Here is a 12,467-nt window from a genome sequence, read left to right as displayed (position 1 = left end):
CGATGGTGTCATCGTAGCTTCCCATGGCGGAACCCTCCCGGTTCCGGCCTCCGGACGCCGCCGGCCCCACGGTGGGCGCCAACCGTCGTTGCCTATTCGACGGTGCCTCGGAGGAGGGATCCTCACGAGGGGGAAGAAGTAGGGGCCATAGGGCGGAGTGCACACGGGACGGTGGTACGCGATTTACCCGGCCTTCGGAACACCTGCACGATGACAGGGCCTACTGCTGCTTGTCTGGAATTATCTGGGCGCTTTCGCGTTGTTACAATGAGTTGTGGTTGTGCCTCTAGGGCTCCCGCGATCCGGCTTATAAAGGAGCACGGATCGAGGGTTTACATGGAGAGTCCTAGCCGGATTACAGGTTGAATAACTACAGTACAATGTCTTGCCGTGCACGTCAAGGATCCGTCTTCCCATCTACGCCGTACTGGATCCGGGTTCCATATGGGCCTCCACGGATCCGGCTTCCTCAGAAGGTCGGTTAGGATCCGGCTTCCCTATCCTGGGCTGGACTTCATCCTTTAGGATCAACAGCAACTGGGCCGCCCGATGGGCCACATGCCACATCACCATCTATGGGCCACCCGGACTTGCCGGATCTAGGCACTGTCGATGGTACACCCATGAAGTATACCCACAACACCGGACTTAATGGGGCTAGAGGCAGCATAAGAAAGCTCCATGTCCTCAGGATTAAACCTTCTCTCAGGGTGGCGGCGCCAATCAACAAAGTTGCCTCTACCCTGAGCTGTCCCTCTACCTGGGAAGCCTCTCCCATAAGAATTAAAATCTTTCATGGCACCTCGTCCATATGCATACATTGGCGTATCACGCCCACTAGAGACACCCCGTGTTGGGCCGGCCACACGCCCACGTCGTGGGAAAGCATGGATCCAATCACCAAATTCTAGCTCATTGTCCTCAAACACACCAAGTACCACATTTCTTGTATTCATGGCCAATTAGCCCACATGCAAAACATAGCATACCCAACTTTTCATACTTCACTGCAAACACCGATCTCTTCCCTCCCAAGGAGATTGAGACGAAGCGGGTTAGCGGCTTACGAACATCTTTCTTCATACGGACCCGTACGAAATCGCCCTTGAACCCTCCAACTGGAATCATCTCTATTGTGATCACCTCGCCTGCTTGGCGGTTGACCAATTGTGTCACCACCTCCTTCTTACGGTAAGCTTCTGGGATCTTATGGATTTGTATCCACACTGGCATGAACTCAAGAACAACCGGATCTGGATCAGAAATTCCATCATAAGGAGCAAGGATCACAGCCCAATCTCGAAATAGCCAAGGACCATGTTGCATAACCTTTTCCTAATCACCAAGGCAGAAACATTGAATCACAAATTTGTTGGCACCCACTGGCCTGATCGTAATCTCCCTCGCTGAATTCCAGGAAGCTCTCATCTTCTGAAAAAAGGCTTCATGGTTGTACCCCTTCCTGCAGTTCACGCGAGCCACCACTAGCCAGCGAGTACTCTCCTCCAGATTCACATCCGCTTCTTCAATGATTAAGTCGTCGAATCCCTCCTCTCCAATCTCAAGGCGATCGAAGAGAGAGTCAATACCACCACCACTAGGTGCCTCAGAACTTGACTCTTTGCCAGCAGCCAACTCCTCCAGCGGCATGCCCCGATCGGTGTTAACTTTCTCAAGGTCTAGATCTTTTTCGACAGATCCAAGGTTGGATGAAGATTGATTGTCGGCCATGGTGACGAAACAGAAAACCCTAGTTCCTCCAGGGGAGACGAAGACGCGTTGAAAATTCGCGAGCCACCCTTAAGACGGCAAGGGAAACACTCACGTTGAGTTATGGGCGGGGACGGTCAGCGAATTCTAGCCGAAGACGGAGCGGAGATGGGTCGGAGTCAGGGATTAGAGACTCGCCGCCAAAATCGGCTGGGGGAGGACGGAAACCCTAGGGGTAGCGACTGTGAACATATTAGTTGATAATATTAATGTAATAATTGAGACTATGGTATGCCATGTTAGTATATCTCTGAAACATGAAGTCTAAACCTGATTTGGGACTACCGTGCATTTGTGGAAAATAATTTTTACTTCTGACCACAGTTACCCGATTTATGCATTGCTTGAACATTAGATTTGCAAAAAGCATAAGAATATAAGATTACCTGCGAAAAATACGATTTGCAAGAAGAATGGTGCAGTATCAGCCTAGATATTGATCCAACGCATACAATTTGTAATTTTTATTGAGATCTTTTATGGTGATACTGGTACGAAACCTGGGTTCCGTTTGGTTCCGTCAAATCTAAATTTTCGTTAATTGCTATGATGATTTGAGGATCATGGATCAGAAAGCCAATATGCCAACGGTCAACTATACTTGGGCCTGCCTCCTTGGAAGAAACCAAAACTACCGATCCATCCAGATCGAACACTGCACACCCTCCACCGGCGGGAATTCACGATTTCTGGCCACCCGCGCCGCCGCTATCCTCACCGGCTGGCCTCTACAGGAGTCACCCGCGGGATCAGAGCTGCCAGCCGACTGGATCCGACGCCGCCCCTCCTCATCTGCGGGAACCAGAGTCCAGACCGACCTCGAGCGCAGGATTTCGGGAGGTGCGGGGATTTGCAAGGTTGGCGGCACCGTGCGCGCCACGAGCTGTAGCGTGCAAAGGTCCAGCGAAATGGCCCAACCAGGTAATTCGTCCACAAATGGAAGGGCCAGCACGAGTCGGCCCGTGATCCTGGCGCATGGGAGCACGAGGGTCTGTTCTTGCACGTATTGTTTTTTCTATGCCTTTTCAAAAACAAAAACAAAAACGCGGCCGCGCCGATTCTTTTTCTTTTAATAAAGCATAGTCACACTTTGTTGATGGATAAGAATCGTGACATCATGGCAAAATAAAACCTGGGATCACCATCCCAAACTACAAAATGTTTAGACAAATAAACTGAGTTTGCTATTTGATGTGGGAAACGTACGCTCTCATCCTCCACATGGTGAGCGCGCCATGCGTCCACTTGGAGTAAGCAAGCGAGAGTAACATGGGTGGGGCCACCTTATTTTCTTCGCCCGCATGTCTCTCTTATCGTTTCGCTTTCCATCTCAAATTAGTTAGAGCATCTCAGCCGTTGGACTCCTCGGGCGAAATCCGACGTTAATTAGCGCCGGATTGGACGAAACTTTGGCCCGGGGAGCACCGAAGTTTCAGCCGTCTCCCCGTCTGGAACACCCGGGGTTTGTCGTTTTTTTAGAGAAAAACATCCTTGGATGAAAATTTTCATGCAGAATTCGGCGAATTTGGCCAGTTTTGCTAACATTTGGCTTATTTTTACAAATAAACGTTACAATTTAACAAAACGAGACAAGTTTTCAAACAAATCAAATGTAAACTAGTTGGTGTTGCCTCGAAACGTCAATAAGTGCTCCACCAAATCATCCTGCAGCTGTTGATGTATTGTGGAGTCTCGAATCTCCTGACGCATAGTGATGAACGCAGTTCACGATGCCGGCACCTGGTGGTTAGGCTGTGCAAGAAGACCCTCTCTGTCATATGGTGCAGCTTGTTCGCTCAGAGGGACCGGATGCTTCCGCTCATCCTCGATAATCATGTTGTGCAAGCACACACAACAGTTCATCACCTCCAAATCTCTGGAGGACACCAAATGCACCCTCTACATCCTTTCGGCAAGTTTCTTGTTCCTTGGCAAACTGCTGCTCTTTCGGAAGGCCATGGTTTGAAATAGTCTTCACAAATGTTGCCCACTTTGGATAGATACCGTCTGCAAGATAGTATCCCTTGTTGTAGTGCCGAACATTAATCACAAAGTTAACTGGGGGAGCATGACCCCTCAACAAGCTTGGAGAAAACCGGAGAACACTGCAAAACGTTGATGTCTCCCTGATTTTCGCCAATGGTGAAGATGGATCAATGAAAACGAAGCCTCTCACGAGGAGTCTTGTTTCTCCCGTGAAAGAGGCGCAGGAACTTGTTGACAAATATATACGAGCCACAATAAATAGAAGTCGTGGCGGCATCTACCCCTGTCAACGGGAATACTATATAAGTTAAGAGTTCGGAAAACCAATCTGGCTCCCGAGTCTATTTGCTCTCGCTGCATGAACCAATCAGCAGACAACAGTTGGCCCCCCGTGTGTGTATATTCATGTATTGGACTTTCGTATCCACATTATTGAACAGTAGAGTTAGGCCCACAGCCCAACACATTTATTATATCCGTCCGCACAGGTATCGTTACAGATGACGGACGTTAACGTCTCGTATCGATTTCGTTTGAACGCCGCCGTCCTAAGATCGTCCAACACGCACAACTCAGATACCAGATGCCTTGATTAACTGCATCGATCGTTCTCGCTATAAATTGAAGCGGTAGAACAAATCCAGCATACAAAACACTAAACAAGATTTTAGAAATTTGGTGCGAAATGTTTAAACGAGTTCGCCCGAATTCATCCGACATAATGGTAGCGCGCAAACTTCTCCCAGCCGGTGTGAAGGTACATCTTAACGCGCCCGTCAAAAGCCGCAGCTAGCCTCCCACAGCGACCGCGTGGCCAGCGATGAAGTCGGCGAACTTGTCCGGCAGCTTCTGGATGCCTAGTGGGTTGTCATTTAGGACGACGATGAACTCGAACTCCCACTCCTCCTTGGAAGACGACGACGGTGAAGGCGATGACGACCGTGGAGGCGTTGCTGCTCCAGCATAGCCGCCGCGGCCACGGCCTCGACCTCTACCAGCCATTGATTGGTCCTCGACTCCTGAGATGGTAACGACTAGGGTTACAAAGTTAAAAAGGAGGACAGAGCGAGGAGAGAGAAAATGGATCGGGCTCCCGCGGCGCTCAACTGGGGTGAGAGGCAACGACGATGGTGGTGACCAAGGTTTGGTTGCGGCAAGGTCATGTTAGTCGGCTCTGTTCCGGCGTGTTCGAATGTCTTCGTAGTGGTCTCCCCTTGCTGTGAAGTCGAAGCCACCCTCGGGCGGTGTACGATGACCTTTGAGGGGCGGTCCGGTGAAGGTCCTATTCAACGCTTGTCTTGCGCATCTCCTCTCTGAGGCTCGTCGTCGGAAGCGGAGCTGCCGGTCTCTCCTCAATGAGCCATCTGTTTGGCATAGGCCGGCTTGAGCTTCTTAGCTTTTGTGGGTAGCCAGGGTGGCTGGGTGTGCCCTTCTGGCGGTAGAGTGTGTGTGGTTGTGGGTGTGCTCTGGCACGGTTGTTGTTGGTTTTTGCCCGGTTTTCTCCTAAAAACCGGGCACCTTCTTCTTATTGAATGGATGGGGCAAAGCTTTTGCCTCCATTTCGGAAAAAAACGACTAGGGTTGGTGAGAGAGGCGTTAGGGTTTGTGTGAGGAACGATGCGCGAGCGCCCCTTTTTATACGCCAGAGGGAGGCGAGGGAGCAGTGGCGCATTAACACCGGTACTGAGAGCTAGGCGCGATGCACCGCGCCTCTGCAAAAATTGCATCGTCGCTGCATGCCAATTACTTCCTTCGCGAGGTAGGCGACGGTAAGGCGTCGTTCGTGTGTCAATGGCACGACGGGCCCGCCACTCTCCACCTCGCTTCTCGCTCTATCCAGCGCGACCGGAGCGTTCCCTGTGGAGCGGGGATGGACTCGAGACGCTGGACAATGTATTGGACCGGCGGAAGAAGCTTTCTGGCGCGCGACTGTAGCCAAAAAAATGTTTGGCGTGTCCTAAAAATCTTTGAAGAACGTTTTCGAAGACGAGACTGGAGATGCTCTAATCGACCGTGGAAAAAAAGTGGCTTCCAGCTACCCACGGGTTTTCACATTAAATGCCCATAATCATCTTCGCCGCATTCTGCATTTCAAATCAGTCGTTCCCCAAGATCCCCATCCAAACCTTCTCCTCTCAATAGCCATGGCGTCCTCCTCCTACTCCCATGCTGGATCCCCGGACAGCCGCACGTTCCATCTCATCCCATGCCAACTGTGCGGCAACAGGCTGATTACAGATATCTCCAAGGAAAGAACAAGTCCTGGAACTCGGTATTACAAGTGCAGGTGCCATTTTTTTCAGATATCGATTTTAATGCTAGATTCTCCGCCCCGAGTAACACCTGGTAAATGCCATATATCGTTTTGTTGTCTTGGTTACAGACTGGGGAGTGCAACTGTGCAAGTTCTTCAGTGGAGGTACGCTGATTTACGGCAATGGCGGCGCACTCGCAGGTGTGTCACAACTTGCATTTGCGTAGAGGTCACTACTCACCAGCACAGAATTACCGAGATTCACCATTAACACAGTGGCGGCCAAGGTGATTGTGCTCGCTCTCCTATTCGCTCTTCTGCTGCGATCAGCCGATCAGCAAATGAAGTACTCCTACTCTGTAGGTAACCACGGTCCAGGAAGTTCACAACCACGTGTTCCTCGGGTCCATTATATTCAGGGTAACGTCCATCCACTACAGTTCTAATTGCCGTGGCCGAACGTTAATGTGCTTGTGGGCCACGGGTACGCTCGTATACTGGTCCACCTCCGTATTCACCCTTTACTGCTACAAACCAGTCAGACATTTGTCCATCACTTGTCAATCTCCGTGCACTTTCCATGGGTCTAGATTTCAGGATCAAATAGACCCGGGAGCCAAAACTCCATCCCCGCAATTCACCTGCTTCATTGTTTCTCTATGCACTGTGCGTTCATCCCTTGCAAAAATGAATTATGTCGTCACCCCTTGTTGTATTTGTATTGATGAGGACAATGTAAGAGCAACTCTAACAAAGCCCGTAAACGTGCCAAAACTGAAAAATAACCGCCGTTTTAAAACAGCGCCCGTAAAAGGGGCAAAACCGAAAAACTTTTTTCGGGCCGAGACCGAAAACTCAAAATGGCATGTATTTGTAGGGGTCGATCGAGCGAACCGAACGCACGATCCCTATCTAGGGTGCGCTGAAGTTTCAGCTGACGCAACCGCTCGCTCGCTCCTCCCCCCACGCTCCCCGCGCCGCCACCACACGCCGCTGCCGTCGCCCCGCCCGATTCGCCCGAGCCCCGCAACCCGGAGGTAGCGCCGGTCGCCCCGCACCCCGTCCGCTGTTCCTCGCCCAACTCCGGCTGCCGCCCCCACCGCCGCCGCTCCGTCGGAATCGAGGATGAGCTCGGGCGATGATTTTGATCTGTCGGATTCGTCGAGCTCCGACGATTCCGACCTCGAAGAGCTGCTCCAGGACGACGACTTGGAGTCCACCATGCTCCTCCTTGCCGTCAAGGACCTGGAGGATCGCGCGAAGCTGCTGAATCGGAGGCGCGGTTCCGTGTTCGGCCGGAACCACATCCAGCGGAATCGCCTCCTCGGCCACGAGCAGCTGATGGAGGACTACTTCGCCGAGGTACCTACCTATCCTGCCCATCTGTTTCGTAGGAGGTATCGCATGCGGCGTAGCTTGTTCGTCCGAATCGTGAAGGCATGCGAATTGCATTCGAATTACTTCAAGCAACGTAGGAATGCCGCCGGGGTGATGGGTTTCAGCGCTTTTCAAAAGATCTCTGCTGCCATGAGGGTCATTGCGTATGGCATCCCTGCGGATTACACCGACGAGTATCTTCGAATTGGCGAAGATACTACCACGGAGTCAGTCCGCAGGTTTGCTCGCATGATTATCAAGTTGTTTGGGTCAACGTATCTCCGAGCTCCCAACGAAGATGACACCAAACGGTTGATGGAGATAAATGAGAAAAGAGGTTGGCCTGGCATGCTTGGTAGTCTAGATTATATGCATTGGACATGGAAGAATTGTCCAAAAGCATGGCATGGACAAGATCTGTGGCAAGAGCAAAGATGCAACCATTGTCCTTGAGGCCGTAGCATCACAAGATTTGTGGATTTGGCACTGTTTTTTTGGTTTGTCGGGGACACTCAATGACATCAACGTCCTGCAAAGGTCACCTTTGTTTGCTAAATTAGCAAATGGGGAAGCACTCACTTGCAACTACAAGGTCATGAACAATGAGTACTCAATGGGATATTACCTAGCTGATGGCATCTATCCGGATTGGGTAACTTTTGTTAAGTCTGTCAACGATCCCCAAGATAGAATAGAAGCTGAATTTGCCAAGGCTCAAGAAGCAGCTCGCAAGGACAATGAGAGAGCTTTTGGTGTTTTGCAAGCAAGGTTTGCTATTGTTGTTCATGGCCCAGCCAGATTTTGGGACAAGAAAACCCTTGTCAATATCATGACATGTTGTGTGATTCTTCACAACATGATCATCGAGGATGAAAGAGACTTGAGCTTGCCCTGCTTCTATGACAATGTTGGCACCCGAGTGAAACCCAACGCAATCCGGATCGCATTGAAGCTTTCCTTGAGGTACATCGGCAGATTGAGAATGCCAATACCCATGCCCAGCTCGTCTATGATCTGAAGATGCACCACTGGCAGAGACATGGCCGTTGCTTTTGATCCTACCATTTCATTCATTTGCTTGTCACATGTATCATTGTTGAGACATTTGTGCATTTGTCCAATTTTCCCGAAGTTGTTGTAATTTGGTTGAGACATTTTATATTTTTTCAATTTTCCCAAAATTGTTGTAATAATTTGGTTCAGACAATTATTTATGTGTTGTAATAATTTGGTTCTGGCAATTATTTATGATTTGTATGTGTTGCATATGAAAAACCCTGCCTTTTACGAGTTCGGAACCCGCATATGCAGAATAGAGCCCGTAACGAAAACTGAAAAAACAGAATATTCTGTTTTTTCATTTTTCGTTACGGGCTCTGTTCTGCGCCTGCCATTTTCCGGCTCGTAAACACGAGTTCGGTGCGCTGAACTCGCGTTTTTCGGTTCGCGTTTTTACGGGCTCTGTTAGAGATGCTCTAATGATTGAGACTATCGTATGCCATATTAGTATATCTCTGAAACATGAAGTCTAAATCTGATTTGGGACTACCCGTGCATTTGTGGAAAATAATTTTATTTCTGACCACAGCTACCCGATTTATACATTGCTTGAACATTAGATCAGATTTGCAAAAAGCATAAGAATATAAGATGACCTGCGAAAAAGACGATTTGCAAGAAGAATGGTGCAGTATCAGCCTAGCTAGATGTTGATCCAACACATACAATTTATAACTTTTATTGAACTCTTTTACGGTGATTGGTACAAAACTCCAGTTTCGTTTGGTACCGTCAAATCTAAATTTTCTTGGCCGTTGATTAAATCAGTCGATAATGTTTGTTTCATTGGTATGATGGTTTGAGGATCAGAAAGCCTATATATCAATGGTCAACTAAACTTGGGCCTACCTCCTTCGAGAGTTAAATTCATTACGAATTTACGGTCACTAAATACACGTCAGAGCTTCACACACGGTCACCGCTCGTGGCTTAGCCTCGTATTTGCTGACATGGCGAGCTGTAGAACCCACTGTCATGTAACTTAACAGCAGATAAGAATACCCAGCTAGAGGAGGGTGTTTTTTTTATAAAACTGTCATCCTCTCTTGAGCGATTCCCTCTTGGCGCCCGCACCGCCGCCTGCTGCTGCCCCAGTTGATCCGGCCGTTCCCGGCGTCGCCGCTATCCGGCGAGCCTCCGCCTCAACCTTCTCCTTCATTTCCCCTACATCTCGACGCCGCCCTGCACCTGCTTGTGCCCCCACAGCTAACCGGCGGACCTCAGCGTGCTGCGGTGGCTCCACCCCTCACTCCGGTCCACCGTGTCCCAACGCCGCCCTGGAGGAGAGGAGGAAGATAGAACTAACTTAGGGCTTTAGCTGTCTCTCAAAACAGATAAATACTTAGCTCAGCAACACTCAAATCAAGCATTCTTACTTCCTTTTGCTGTGCAACTACAGATTGTTCTGGTTTGTTTGTACGCAAGTCCCAAATCATGAGCTTACAGTTATCGCCAACAGATCCAAATAGGTTGTCATCTTTCAGGTGCCAAGCAACATCTTCAACCAAATCCTCCTGAGCCTGCAAAATCATAAACTTAGGACCTGTACACTCTTAATACAAACAGTAAGAACTAGATATTTACAATTGCCAACCTCGCTTCCATACTAAAAAGAATCTTCCGTGCATTCTCTTATGTAAAAGTAATATGGAAGAGTTGAGCTAATCAGGTTATCAACATATCAGGCTTGCAGATAGTGAGTAAAATAGTGGATGAAGTGGTGGCATTGCCTGAATGAGCTTATCCTTCCGGGGGCATTTGGTTATGTTTCATTATATTATTTCTTCACATATAGTGCTCTGGTAATGCAAAAAGAAGGACAACATCATTTGTGATTGGTTTCTTGGCATTGTTATGATTATGAGTTGAGTGATTATGGTATAAGCAGGCCACCGAAACAAACGAAAGTGTTAATTACTTTTGCTTCAAACGTAGCTGCTAGCATCGTAGTTGAGTTATACTCAAAGATTGCTAATCTAGCACGCACAATGCAATCATAGATAAAAACCGAGATAAATGGGAGCAAAAAGAAAAGAACACATCTGCTTGTAGCATCATCAGGTTTTCTGAAAACACAAGTGTTAAATCTGCATCAAACAGGGTTGCTACATTATCTTGTACAATATTTTAAGATTGCAAAATTAACACGCATAACAAAATGATGCACTGATACTTGAAAATTAAGAAACTGCACAGGAGCATCTGGTACATTACCTCAAACACCTGCTGTGCATCCAGAACAGACGCTCCACTACCAGAAGCGACGAATTCTTATCATACGACCTGCTCAGCAGCCACCCCGCTTTCAAAGGGCTCCACGCCAGCCCATATCCCTCGGCATCATGGCCCCTCAGCACGACATCGGCGCTGGCCTTCTAGCTGTTGTCGGCAATGTGGTACACGTGCACTCATCGACGCAAGTCTTGGTGGCCCCGTTGACCTCGCCCTGGTGCGGCGCCACCTGGAAGATGGACACGGAGAGGGGGCGGGACAGCACCGCCCTCGGTGGCCGCCGCCGCGGCAAGGCGTGGAGGAAGCGGGAGGATGGCCTCCACGAACATAAGGTGGTTGGGGGCATCATCAGCGTGGGTGCCGAGGACGAGCTGGTGGGAGGAGGCGGCGGCCGAGACTCCGACGGGAGCCATGGACGGTGAGCAAGGGAAACTCCAGCGGGCGGGAGATAACGAGGTCGTAGAGCACCAGCGATGACGAAGGCAACTTGAGGGGCCTCTTTGCAAAACAACACGACCTGGCAGTGGGTCTCACTCAGCGCCACATCAGCCAATACAGTGATACGGCACCGGGGTGACCGCGAGTGAAATCTCCACGCGTATTCAATGACCGTAAATTGGTATTTCCAGTGTACAGCGACTAAACTGATTTTGCTCGACAAATTTCATGACTAGTGATGGATTTAACTCCTTCGAAGAAACCAAAACTAGCGATCCATACAGATCGACTGCACACCCTCCACCGGTGGGAATTCACGATTTCTGGCCACCCGCGCCGCCGCTCTCCTCACCAGCTGGCCTTTGGATCGGACGCCGCCCCTCCTCATCTGCGGACTGCGGGATCCAGACCGCCCTCTCGAGCGCAGGATTTCGGGAGGCGCGGAGATTTGCAAGGTGTTGGCGGCACCGTGCGCGCCAGGAGCTGTAGCATGCAAAGGTCCAGCGAAATGGCCCAACCAGGTAATTCGTCCACAAATGGAAGGGCCAGAACGAGTCGGCCCGTGATCCTGGCGCATGGGAGCACGAGGATCTCTTGGTGAAAACCAAGTGATGATCTACCCATATGAGCATCTGCTCATCCCATGCTTATTTCATGCATATGTGATGGATCAGATCCATTGGATCTGTCCAGGTATTTGGTATACCTTGTTCCAGCTCCTAGTGCGAAATATTTGGTTGATGCAGACTTGGGGTTTCTGTTTCACAGCCCTTCACCTCCAGATTTTGTTTGATCTTCTCAGGTCACCATGATTCCTGGTGGCTAAGTTGGTTGTGTTGGTTTCTGTTCTTGGTTATGAACTGGATGAACTGGTGCTTGTTCTTGCTTCACCCTTACCTGGTGATTTGCAAATGTGGTCGACTGTCATGGTTCTAGGGTTTGTGTGCTATTTATATGGCCTCTACTTCTTCCCTGGCCATGACACACAAGCTCATTTGCTTTATGACTCACCCCTTGCATTGCCTTGCTGTTGCTTGCCTAGCAACAGCCTTCATATGGTGAAACTTGAGCCCCTGTGGCTTGCTCAGTGCTGGTCTGCCTATGTCTATCTTGTGCTGTCCAGGATTTTGGACAAGCACAAGTGTGCTGTGACAGTTTCACTGTCCAAACTGAACTTTGTGTTATTTTGCTAACTGTCCAAACTGAACCTTGTGTTAACACTTATATTCTGGCTAGTTCTTGTTCTCTGTTTTGTTTTGCAGGTTTGAATGATGCTATGGCAAGAAGATCATCCTCAAGCCACTTAGTTTAGGTTTAGTTTAGAATTAAACTTGTAATTTTCCTTTTCTTT

At 49.3% G+C, this 12,467-nt stretch overlaps 1 pseudogene; it reads right to left on the bottom strand.

Moving 5' to 3' along the window:
• Window positions 1-9,739: 9,739 nt before the first annotated feature.
• LOC124656062 lies at window positions 9,740-11,504 on the bottom strand (annotated as a pseudogene).
• Between the last annotated feature and the right edge of the window lie 963 nt (window positions 11,505-12,467).

Source organism: Lolium rigidum, chromosome 5 (assembly GCF_022539505.1).
Source record: "Lolium rigidum isolate FL_2022 chromosome 5, APGP_CSIRO_Lrig_0.1, whole genome shotgun sequence".
NCBI classification, from domain to species: Eukaryota; Viridiplantae; Streptophyta; class Magnoliopsida; order Poales; family Poaceae; genus Lolium; species Lolium rigidum.
The sequence above is the reverse complement of the archived record's forward strand: the minus strand, read 5'-3'. Positions and strand labels throughout refer to the sequence as shown.